At 35.9% G+C, this 13,148-nt stretch overlaps 1 long non-coding RNA gene across 1 annotated transcript; it reads right to left on the bottom strand.

Moving 5' to 3' along the window:
* Positions 1–288: 288 nt before the first annotated feature.
* On the bottom strand, positions 289–3,086 carry LOC147489106 (uncharacterized). Its single transcript, XR_015203037.1, has 2 exons — positions 2,712–3,086; positions 289–535 (listed from the first exon to the last, which is right to left on the bottom strand). It is a non-coding gene; the product is annotated as an uncharacterized LOC147489106 (long non-coding RNA).
* Positions 3,087–13,148: the final 10,062 nt, after the last annotated feature.

Raw genomic sequence — 13,148 nt, 5'->3', positions numbered from 1 at the left:
CCCTACATGCATAGAGGGCTATGCATTACAAATTAATATAAGTGCATTAAGTGCATTAAGTTTCCACCTAGCATTATAGCAATACATGCATATAGGGGCATGTGTGAATGTGTATTAAAGTGAAAACATGCATTATAGTGTAACATTGTGTGTCAATGGTTTGTTCAGTTTAGTTGGAACCATTAGCCAAGGGGAGACACCCACCTTTGTGGGTAACAAGTGGTGTAGGAAGAGTTTTCTAGGACGTGTGAACACAATCTATCCTCATTATGAGATACAAGAAGAGAATGATAAAGATCTACTAAGCTTTTCTTATTCATTAATGGTGGTTTACAATCTTTCACTCTTTCTCTCTCTTTGTTACAAATAATAAAATGTATAACTTCTCTCTCCTAAAAGTGTTGTGTTTGATCATTGTTGTTGAATGAATTTAGCTCTCCTTCTCCAACACACTTCCCTCCTTTGTAGTTGTTTCCACATATGCTTCATCCAATAGTTTTGTGCTATGTGTCTATTCCTTCTCATTCTTTTCTACCTGCAATTTAGACAATGATTGAAATAAGAGCAAATATCGTCCCCTCTCGAAATTTTCAAATTTTATAAGTGAAAATTTGAAGATTTTGAGAAGCAATAGAACGTGAGCACTCACAAGGATTCTCCACAACTCGAAAATTTTGAATTTGAAGTAGAATTTTGATATAAAGAATTTTTGACAATTAAATTTTTTGAATTCAGAATAAAATTTGATAAAAGAAATTATTGAACTCAAAATAAGATTTGATTTTGATAAAATGAATTTTTGAATCCAAAATAAGATTTTGACATTTAAATATTTTGAATTCGAAATAGGATTTGATAAATGAAATTTTTGAATTCAAAATAGAATTTGATAAATGAAACTTTTGGAATTCGAAACAGGATTTGATTTTCATAAAATGAATTTTTGAGCTCTTTATTCAATCTTATCTTAAGTGATCGATTCATATTGTCATTTGATTTGTCGTCCCAAGTGATTTTTGTATATCAGCTCCAAATTACTTACCTATATTGGCCTCAAAATATTCCCAAGAGTTTGGTTGAGATTGGCAGCCCATGCGAGCTACTGGACCTCACGCCTCAGCTATGAAAAATTGATTTTTTGACTCCAAGTGATCAATTTCGATTCCAAGTATTGAAATCTCAAAATTATATCAGATATCGAAATTTCAACCCCAAGTGATTTATCATATGTCGGCAGTGAGGTGTCATCCCCAAGTGTATGATCTGTATGTATCCGCCCAAGTGTGTGATTTATATCGACCTCCAGTAAGATATTTGCTCCAGTTGATTGACAGTATTTACCAAAAAAAAAAAAAAAAAAAAAAAAAAAAAAAAAAAGTTTATTGACAGTAATATATAGGTTATGGTCCTCTCCTGCTGACAGCTGACCCACCTTCTTCTTCCACTATTTCGGTTTCTTCAACTGATTTCTGATATCAACCTTCTTAAAACCGATACCCACTTCACAACCCATTTCATATCTACATCGTATGTGAAACTGTTACCCACAAGTTTTCTTTTCTAACTATATCGGCTACCGATGCCAAAACATTCATCAAGTTCATCAAAAAAAAAAAAAACTAATGCAACTTCAAGAATTATAATTCCAATAAGACATCACAAATTCATAGTTGGTTAATCGATTTATGCTTGAACTCATTTCCCCTCATTGAATTCTTTAATACCCATATCTTATTTCCACACGCAATCATTTAAAAACCTTCTTCTTCTCTTAAGTTTCGAAGATCTGGTCAAATAGGAATCAACAAAATTTTGGCTTATATGTCGCCCCCATGTGATCAATTCTTATCCCTGTTTTGGTTTGCATCTCGGTTCTTCAAATACCTTGACATTATATTGGTTATCCAATTCTATGGTTTTCTGATTTCAGCAGAAGCTCAGTTAGGAAATTATATCAATGCCTAGTATCAGCTCCGAATTGGGTGTTAGAGTTTTATTCGGTATCAAAATTGGATTGTTGGTATTTGATTAATGATTAGTATCGAAATTGGGTTTCTACACAAACTAAAAATCTTCTTTGTATTGGTATCGAAATTGGGTTATTCAAAAATTGTGTATCGATAACACCCAATTTCCAATTTCGATATCAATGTTCCTTAATTGAAGTGGAAAATTCTTTCACTTATCTTTCTTAACCGATGCTCCACTTCTGAAATCGATGCTAATCTTCTGAAACACCGACTCCCACTTCTAAAGTCGATGCTAAACTGATGAAACCGATACCCCTATATCGGTATTGAAACTGGATTGGTATTTGACTCGGTATCAGTATCAAACTTGGGTTGGTAAAACGCATGACGCCCCAAGTGCTGACTTGATATCGGGTGGTATCGATATCGATTTTTCTTCTTCATTTACCAACACAGTATGTACTAAAAAAGCAAATACTCAATCCGAATGGCGCACGACTAACCAAATCCAATTTCAGTTGCAACTAATGGCACATCTTCATGACCAAATAAACCATTATCAAATCTCATTATTTCTTTATAACCCATCTTCTAATGATTCTTAAACCAAAGAACAGAAAACACAACCTAATTTAATGTAAGAGTGATCAATTTATAGAATGGAATTGAAAATTATACAAATCAAATTGAGGTTGTTTTAAACAAACAAAATCTAAAGAGTTAAAAGAAACGTATCTTTACAGTTCGGTTGTTCCGAAGGTCAAGCACATCTTCATCACTTTTTCTACTATTTTTGTTTCCATCTTTGAAGTTTTAATGGTGGAGAATAAGAAAAAACTCAATTGACTAATCAATTTCCTCTCGATCAGATTCGCTCAAACAAGAAAACTTGAATGTGCTTATTGAAGAACGAACGACGACAATGTGAGATACAAGAAGAGAATAATAAAGATCTACTAAGTTTTTCTTATTCATTAATGGTGGTTTTCACTCTTTCTCTCTCTTTGTTACAAATAATAAAATGCAGAGATTCTCTCTCCTAAAAGTGTTGTATCTAATCATTGTTATAAAATGAATTTAGCTCTCCTTCTCCAGAGACTTCCCTCCTTTATAGTTGTTTTCACATGTGCTTCATCCAATAGTTTTGTGTCATGTGTCCATTCCTTCTCATTCCTTTCTACCTGCAATTTAGACAATGATCGAAATAAGGGCAAATATCGTTAGTATACGATATTTGGCCACCACACTCATCTATTATAATAAAACACAATGGGTAGACAAAGGGTGATCGGGATCGCGTGGGGATTTACATTAGATGGGGGAAGATGTAAGCTCTAAATCATTTTGAAACCCCTTTGAGACTAATTCTTAATGACATTTAAGAGGTTTTCTTAATGGATTAAATGTTTTGTAAATTGTCTTTAATTCAAATGAATTAAATAATGAATGGATCAAATTTCTTGAATTAAATGGTTTATTTATTTACACACTTAATAACTCGAGCGGTTTCACTTAAACTTTTAATGGTGGGGCGTTTTTCATGCGTGCAAAATTACATCTAGCGAACATGCATGTGTAAACATTTATGATTTATCTGTATTGAAGTGTGATATGGGCTTTTGGATTTGGGCTTTGGATATGACTACACAAAAATCCTTCAATAATAGGAAGAAAAACCGAAACGCCCAACTTTCAATAGACCCGCGAACTTTGCCAATTAAAACAATTGTTTCCAACTAAAACGACATTAAAGGTTCATTTGGAGTAACGTCAGAAACCTTTCTAAAACCTCTCTCCTAAAAATAAATCACTCGTCTATTTTAAGAACAAAGTGATGCAAGCTAGCTTTCTCATCTTTAGTGCTCTAATCAAGTTCGAATGCTCCTATTGAACTTATTAGATCAAGCAGTATGGGATCTCTTTCGAATTACTGAAAGGCTAAAGATGTAAGTTGAACACGAGCCTCATTTTGTTTGTGCTTGCATATTGATTGTGTATCTGAATATCCTTTCTTGAAATTTGTTTGAGTGATCTCTTGAAATTTGTTTGCAGTTTGTATAGTGAATTCATAAAACAATTTGGGTTGGTATTTTAATTAAGCGTTTTTAATCAATCATGGTGATTGTGTTTGACTCAAAAATGTATTGTACTATGGAGTAAGGTTATATGTCCCAATCTTTTGTGCATATGAACGGTGAACTATTTGCTTCCTATTCCTTCTTGCGTCACCATGGGTTAAACCACAAATATTCTGATAATCTGATCTTATTGAACTTCTCTAATTGCGACAAGGTTTAATGCATTTTTATGGACCATAAGTTTTAAATCTAAATGCCTGGTAGATTGTGTCACAGCCCGAATTTCTAAACAATTACAAAGTGAATATTTGAAATATAAATATCTCAAACATCACTCGGTTCAATTATCTAAAAACCCAGGCTATGACGGGGTGGATACAACACATGTCAAAACCTAAAACCCACATCATAAAGAATCAACTTAACAACAAAATATCTCCAAACTTTCTCAACCATCACTTTATTAAAAGACTATCTTCCATTCAAAAATCATCAATATAAAACTCTAAGAATAAAAGGTCTTCAACATCGTATTCTCATGTCATGATAGATATGAAACTACGTTATTACATGTTTTCAAAAAGATCATACCTAATAAAATTAAACTCCCAGACTGCTCTAGAAACAAATCCAAACCAAACACCGTGGTTCCACTGCCTTCCACCTATGTTCCCAAGAACACACCCACGTTGCCAAAACAAAGCAAACATGGGTCAGCAAAATGGAATTTGCTGGTATGAGTAGACTAACCACATATAAACATTTCCAGTCTTTACTTATCAAACTATCACTTTAAATATATCCTAACTTAATCATTCTCAGCTTGGAAGATAGGTAGTTCGGTCATTTAAACCGGCATAGTTTCTTCCCAAGCAAGACTTCCATTTTATTAACTCATTATAATAACTTGTTTTAATAACTAAGTCATTGAATTAAAACTTACCGATATCCACTGCCGTATAAGGATAGGACCGCGTCCCTGCACAAAAGGTTATTAAGTCCTACCCTCCTGCAAAAGAAAGTTAGAACTTCTATATAAAATATTTAGATATCCTATAGGTATTCAAAACTAAGCACAAACACACTCGCATAATCAAATCAATTTCTCTTATCAATTAATGTCACACCCCGAATTTCGACATAATTCGGAAAAACATTATTTGTTTCCGACTCTTCGATTTCCGAGGTGTGACGCACTTTCCACTTCCAAAAAACCCATAAACAGTTTAAATATGCGGATAATTAAAACCAACTAAAAATTTTAACTTAACCAAGAGTCCTCTTCATTATAAAAATTTACAATTGAAAATACAAATACCTTGTCTATACTGAAAATCTATATCACCTCAAAGGAAAACAAAACATATCCTGAGATGCAACGCTAACGCAAACCACAAGCAGCAACCAATCTTCTTCAACACTAAACCTGTCAAGACTTATCAACTATGTTCATTTAATGAACACACCCGATAAGCAAACATGCAAATCAGGTCAAGATTATAAAAATCTTTGGTGTGAGTAGCTCTAAAATACAACATATTCTTATACAAATATATACACAATCCATAAGGCAGTTAGTTCCTCCACCGAGGCGCCTTAAGTTTCAACGACTAATATAACATCCTTAAGTACAATAAGTAAGGCAGGTAGTTCCTCCACTGAGGCGCCTTAACTTCCCACTAACCACACAACAAACTATATGCATAATAAATAAGGCATGTAGTTCCTCCATCGAGGCGCCTTAGGTTCTAACTAAACTATAACCAGCCAAGCATATACAATCATCTATCTAACGATATATCATTAACCAACATATTACCATAATTATATTAATTAAGGCTTTTTTTGTGTGTCCCTAAAATCACGTCGTATCTATGTCTTACCTAGTTTCCCTGGCTACCACAATCGCTTCCCAACGCCGAACATGTACATCCACATGCCTCCCCTTACATAATGAACCACTCCGTGCGTAACTACCCTGAGCGGGATGCCGCACACCAGGCCTTCACACAGAAGCCATTATGCAAGTACTGCCACTATTCGCATAAAATATCGGTGTCTCGTTCTATTTTTGCGAACGGAATAATCAAGCCACTATTCGGGCTACGCCCGGAATGGCCATTCAGATTCACTAAAACGCCGGAAAGGGCCAATCACATTATTTACGCCCCAAGGCCATTCAGATTCACCGAAACGCCGTAAGGGCCAATCACATTACTTACGCCCGAAGGCCATTCAGATTCACTGAAACGCCAGAAAGGCCAAATCACATGAGTTGTGGTAGATAGGTTCTAGGATTTTCGTTACGTAATTTATTCAAGTGTCATCCATTTATGACTCATAATAATTCCACTCTATCACGTGCAGGTCAAATACCTTATTGCACTATGCCACAATATTTAGAAATATCTTAATTATATCTCATAACCACTTTCATTCTTTCACGTGCCAATATATTATTGCACTAAGCCACAATCCCATGGGAAATATCCACACATACTATACTACCTCATAGTAGCATCTCACATATAAAATAATGGAGCATTTATACATTTATGTCTCCAAAACTATTGCATTTAATAATATATATATATCCCAACATATTATATAATGTCACAATATCAACGGCAAATCTTAATTAGATAATGACCACCAAATTTATACAAGCTTCCACAGTATTTTAGTATTTTATTTGTCCATACAATTTACAACATAAAATGTAGCACAATTAAACAGTCCACAGTCCACAATCAAAGCCCAATATATATATGTTTTACACACTACTCACGTCAAATCTTAATTAGATAATGACAAACAACGTTATATAATTTTTGACAATATTTTATTACTATATTTGTCCATATTCTTAAATATAAGAAAATTTGAAAAAAGTCAACATTCCACAGTCCACGGTCAAAGTTAACACCTCATGGTCAAAGTCAAATTGTCATTTCCATGTTCGACAGGTTCAGGGTCATAGCCATGGTTCATGGCTAAGGGCAAAGGTGCATGGCTCAAGGGCTCATGACTAAGGAAATGGTTCGGACCCAACTGGCCAAGCCCAAACCTTAAAACCCTGACCCCAAAAGTCTACACTGGCCTAGTGAATCAACCTGACCCACTTTAAAACATATAGACCAAGCCCAAAACAAAAACAGAAAAACCGGTCCAAAGAAAGCTAATTGGGTTCGACCCGGAGAATTTAACTGAAACCGACCCAACACTTAAACTAAAACTGGTCCACAACTTAAACTAAACTGGTCCAAAACAAAGGATTAATCCGGCCCAAAAACTAACTAGTGTTTAGGCCCAAAAACTTCAACTGAACTGGCCCGGAACACAAAGGGGTTCGGCCTAAAAATTGAACTGAAACCGGCCCAAAAACACCAATGGAATTCGACCCAAGACAAAATCATAAAAACTGGCCCAAGAAACTAAGCTAGAATCCGGCCCAACCAAACAAATAAAAGGTTGGCCCAAACAACTAAAACAAACCGAGCCCATAAACTGAACTCGGCCCAAGCCCAAGCCCAGCCGGTCAACAGTTCATCTTCTCCAAGCTTCCTCCTCCACCACCAGCACCAAACCGACCACCACACCTTCACCCACCACCCCAAACAAACCCATCAAAAATTGTGTGGGTGAAAACCCCACAACTTTAATAAAACAAAAATCCCCAAATCCTTCAATCTCGATTCTCCATCAAACTAGGTCTAAAAATATTACCGCCACCATTAACAGCCATTACCAACCCTTCAAAGCTCCGACAGCCTACCTAAATCATCAAATCAACAATCCACATAAAACCACAACCTAAACCCACCAAAACAACATCATAATAAAATGAGGCGCCTCCATTAACGACCTCGTCAAAGTTCAACAGCACCACCCAAATTTTCAATCCAGACATCCCCCACTACCACCAATAGTTTTTACCCAATCCCACAATACAAAATAGCAGTTCAAACCCGAAAATAACTACAAATATCCAATCCCTCAGTATCGCAATATTGAAATCTTTATAGGGGAGGAGGTTTGGAGTCGCGCCTCCATTGACACCCCTTCAAGCTTCAACTGCCCCTCCAATCGACTAACCACCCCCATCCAAGTCACAACCACAATAATTTATCTAACAAGACAGATAATCAATACGATTTCTTTGTTTGGGCTTTAGCCGCCAAGAACAATGTATATTCTTCCACCAAATCGTGACCACTAATAATCTGTCGACTTACCCATCTATTAACAGTAGGCCTAAAATCGATTAACTACCCGCTGCGTTATCAAGGGTCGGGACAAATTTCCGGAGACAGAGTTTTCTTCAATCCATAAACACGAATATAAACCGTTACCGCTAAAAAGAATACAGTACTAAAACTGAATCAAAACACAGCACAGACCATTTTCCAGCATCGTGAAATCGACAACTAACGAGAATTTTATATATAAAAAAATTCAATGAAAATATCTACTCACCTGTATTAAAACCCGACGAATCCTTCATCGTCCGAACCGTCGCGCTCCACCCTCCAGCAAACGAGTTTCTAGCTCTGCCTCCATTTTTATTATTTTTTTATTCTCTAAAAACCCTATTCTCTATAACAATGTGATTATATACTTGGGTCTGAAACCCAAGCCCAACGCAGACTTCGGGCCCGAAATCAGGTCTGCGTATCCCAAATCCAAATCCAGCAAATTTTAAATTAATTAATTAATTAATAATTCCGTATTTTAAATACGGGCGTTACAATTAATCAATTTCTTTTCTTATACACCCACCATTTAGTACCTATGTACCTTAGGTCATTCCTGCCACATTCAAGGAATATCCAACCCTACATTCCCGTACACTCAAGGAATACAACTAACCCGCAAGGCAAATACCTTAGTTCCTCTCTAGGGCAGTCCAAACAATCTAGTCATTCATGACAGATTCAATGAATACCCAGGTCATTCATGACACATTCAATGAATACCCAATTATAACGGGCCATTTATAGCACATTCAATAAATGCCCACCTATCACATGACATCTTCAGTCATAAGTCTCATTTCCAAAACTTGATGCGTGGAGAGATCTAAAAGGTTGTGGTAAATTGTTTACGCATTATTGGATTTTATTGCATATATTATCTCCGAGAACGAAGGAGTATCTTGTTTCATGTATTTTTGGTTACGCGTTATTAATATACCGATGTCTAAGTGTCATAACATCGTATATAAAAACTGAAATATCATATAGTAGTTAATACACGTACACACGTATATATAAAGGTCTTAGCCTAAAGCCAAGCATACTAATAGCCCTAGACCTATCCTAATAGCCCAAATTATAATCCGAGTTAAAAGGTCAAATTAGGTCAACTGGTCAAAGTCAACCCTGGTCAACAGTCAAAGTCACCCCTGCCAAAAGTCAACATCAGTCAACCAGCGCAGTCAACCAGCCCCAAACTCCTCTAACCCAAAAGCCCAAAGTCAAAGGCCCAAAGTCTAAAACTAAAATCCAAATTGAAAATCTAAAATTTAAAAACACATAAGCCCACCCACGATTTGGCCCAAGCCCAAATCGAAATTTCACTGTTCACCTTCTTCTTCCTCCAACACCTTTCCTCCACCTCCAGCCACCACCGGCCATCTCAAGATGAGTTGGTTCTACCCAAACCACAGTAAAAATGGTTCGGCCCAAGCCCAACAGACAAGGAAAATCGTTGGTCATCTTCTTCCCCTCACAGCGCCTCCACCACCACAGCCACCATCGGCCATCACTCGCCACCCATATTGAACCCAGCGGTTGGGTTCCTTGAGAAAACCCCTAAACACCTATACCAACAATTGGTGACTTTATTATACTGGGAAAAACTCGACTGGACACCATTGATGCGTCTTCAAGCTCCCAACAGCCGCCCCCTCACTCTACAGCACCCAAACAATCCTCAATAACCCATAACCAACCAACAATCAACACATTTAAAACAACAAGAGTTCAAACCAACCCAAACAAGACAGGCGACGCCATTAACAGTTTCTTCAAAGCTTCGACAGCCCGCCTCTCACGACACCAACAATCACTCTCAATTCAAACCAACAAAACGCATATATAATTACCTAGTTCACCCACGACAATTACAGTAAACATAATCAATTTATGTATTCGTTTTATTTCAAAGGATTGGGGCAGATTTTCGGTAGACAATGTCAAACCAATGAGAACAGTAGTTAAACCACATAATTTAAAAATGTAAAATTTATCATGGGAACACAATAGGTATTCTCCAATTCCTCCGCATACATATAGAGTGAGTAAACACATAAATTTAACATGAGCAGTAAAGCAGAAAACTAATAGCATTATAACTTTTTCGGTAAACCCAAAACATGTTGTAAGAGTAATAAGAGTAAGAAATTTCATGTTTAAATTAATTGAGGTATTCTCTACTCACTTGTAGCGCGCTCCGACTATAGCTAGCTAACAGAAAAACTCTTCCTTTTCTTCTGTTAGTAAAACCCTTCTTTTTTTCTTTCCTCTCTGAAAAACTCTCGCTGTGTTTTTCCCCTCCAAACTCTACGTGAGAAAACTCCCTCTCTTTTTTATTAGTTTTAACAACCTCACCGAAAAACAAGGATAACACTTATCTGTTTACTTATAGGACTTTTATCCCCAAGCTGATAGTTATCATATATCTAGTTTTATCTATTTCATTATTATTATATTTATTATTATTACTATTATTATAGAAAAAGCAAATAAAAAGACGGGGTGTTATAGATTGTCTTATTGAAATTGTTGCTTATTTATTTATTCATGTTGTAGCTCAAAGTTTGGTATCTTACTTGACATTGGAAATCGAAGGGAAATTTCTATTTTCATGTTAAATGGGTGGATTTATATAAAACTATGGTTTCTCTATTTTTTTTTTGTGAAAAACTCTATGTAACATGGACACGCCATATTTTTTAAAAAAAAATCTGGGTCGGATACGTATCACGTGTCCGTGTCGGACACATCTTGTATGTGATATACCTCAATTTTTCATATTTCACCGTGTCAGACACTTCGTATCCGTGTCGGATATGGACACACCTATCCGTGTCAATGTAACTTAGGAAAAACTCTGAAGCTCAAATCTTATAATGAGATTTGTATGGTCAAGGTCCATTATATCCAGTTCCCATTGTTATTTTGATAGTTACATACTTTCATTTCCTATCAATGTAGACGGAACAAAAGGAGGGGGAAACTTGGGGGAGGTTTGTCGTTTGAATGTGGCTTTTAAACGCGGGTTTTGAGTCTTGAATGTTTGACTTCTTCATTATTATATTATTTATTATTATTATTTTGTGTGTGTGTGTGTGTGTGTGTGTGTGTGTTTTCTTTTTTGATAATTGAATTTTATTAATGGAAGAAATCAATTACATACCTACATATACTTACCACCACATACCAATAGTATTGATGTACTATGGTGACAGAGAGGATCACCAGTAGCACAAACAACACAGAAGCAAAGAATTACACCAACTAGAATAATACTCCAACCTGAAAGGATAACACTCCACCAATTACAAAGCACTATTTATGATCCCCTGCCAGTTAAGCACCAAGTCCCTGAGGTGGCTCAATTTCTAGAAATGATCAATGATTAAATTTTTATTGTTATTTGGTTATAATGATTAGTTAAGTTATCAGACATCATTGCTCTTCGGTAACCTTAAACTAATGTCTAAATTGCTCTTTTTTCATTGTCTCAATGGCTGCTAAAATAAATGTAGATGGCAGAAACTAATGTCTATCTTTGTTGTATTTTTTTTTCTTATTTAGCAAGCCATCATAGAATCCAATATGCAAATTGTTGGTCCGATTGCTCATTAAAAGGAACTTGCAGATGAATCATATACTTTTTCATTTGATACAAGACCATAGAGCTACATTGAAGATAAAAAGGGCTATATTAATTCTGGCAGGTAGTTGGTGGCTCTATCTTTGAAGCAACAACCAGGAGCTGATCAACTTTGGGGAGTGGTGGGAAATTCAGGTCAACCCAAAAAACAAAAAAAATAAAGAAGGTTAAGGTGATAAAGAAAGGAGGAGATTGGACTTTGAAGGAGGTGGTTTGGAAGAATTCCATGTTCTTCAGCTGTTTGGAAGAGGAATTTGAGGTGGGTGTGGGGGTGAAACGGTGAGCTAAGCTGAAGACAGTGGAGGATTCAGATAAGTTAATTCACTGTTGGGGGTTTAGTTCAGATGATGGGGTTTCCTTCTTTTCCCATTTTCTGTTTTTGATAGTAGGTTGAACAATTTTTGTACATTTTTGTGTTATAGTTGTGATGGTTTCTAGTTGCAATTATCAAATCCCGAGTTTATTATGCATGTACATTCTTAAAATTTGCTCCAATCCCGAGTTTATTTTGCATGTACACATCGAGACTCAAGAATTGCTACATATATTGCGACACTTACATTGATGTGATTGATCATAAAATACAGTTTGTGTGAACATATAATTATTTATGCAATTCAATAATTAATTATTTGTATAAACTTATTAAGTGTAACATTTTTTTTCTTTTTGCCTCATGTGTCACACTTTTATTTTTCCAATGATTGTTTATGTGGGTTTCAATCTGTAAGAAGGTGATTGTGATGCGAGGGTTTTAATATTTTCTAAATGTGTTATGATACCTACACTAAAATTAAGTTTTTACTGCAAATGGCGAGTCAGGTGGTCAAAGGTATTGGTGGTCAAGTGGCCAAAGGTGTTGGCAGTGTCATATGTGGAGAGAGGATGTCTAGAACTACTATTGTTACACAGAACTTTACGCCAGAGTTAATGACCTTCTTCTATTTTCTGCATGCTGCAGTTTTACACAAACAATGGTGAGACTTTAAGTGCCTTCGATAAAAGTCGAATGATGTCCCATGGCTATTAAGGCACTTGCTACATATGTTCATAACCCAATTTTGTCATTTTCGATTCTCTTTAATGTGTGAGCAAGTTTTGTTGCGGAATTTTGACACAAACCTAACACACTTCTAGATGGTGTCCAGAATTTGCGACTTCAAGATGCATGCGAGATCACACAATCCTATCCAAGATGCAA

Source organism: Coptis chinensis, chromosome 7 (genome assembly GCF_015680905.1).
Source record: "Coptis chinensis isolate HL-2020 chromosome 7, ASM1568090v1, whole genome shotgun sequence".
NCBI classification, from domain to species: domain Eukaryota; kingdom Viridiplantae; phylum Streptophyta; class Magnoliopsida; order Ranunculales; family Ranunculaceae; genus Coptis; species Coptis chinensis.
The sequence above is the reverse complement of the archived record's forward strand: the minus strand, read 5'-3'. Positions and strand labels throughout refer to the sequence as shown.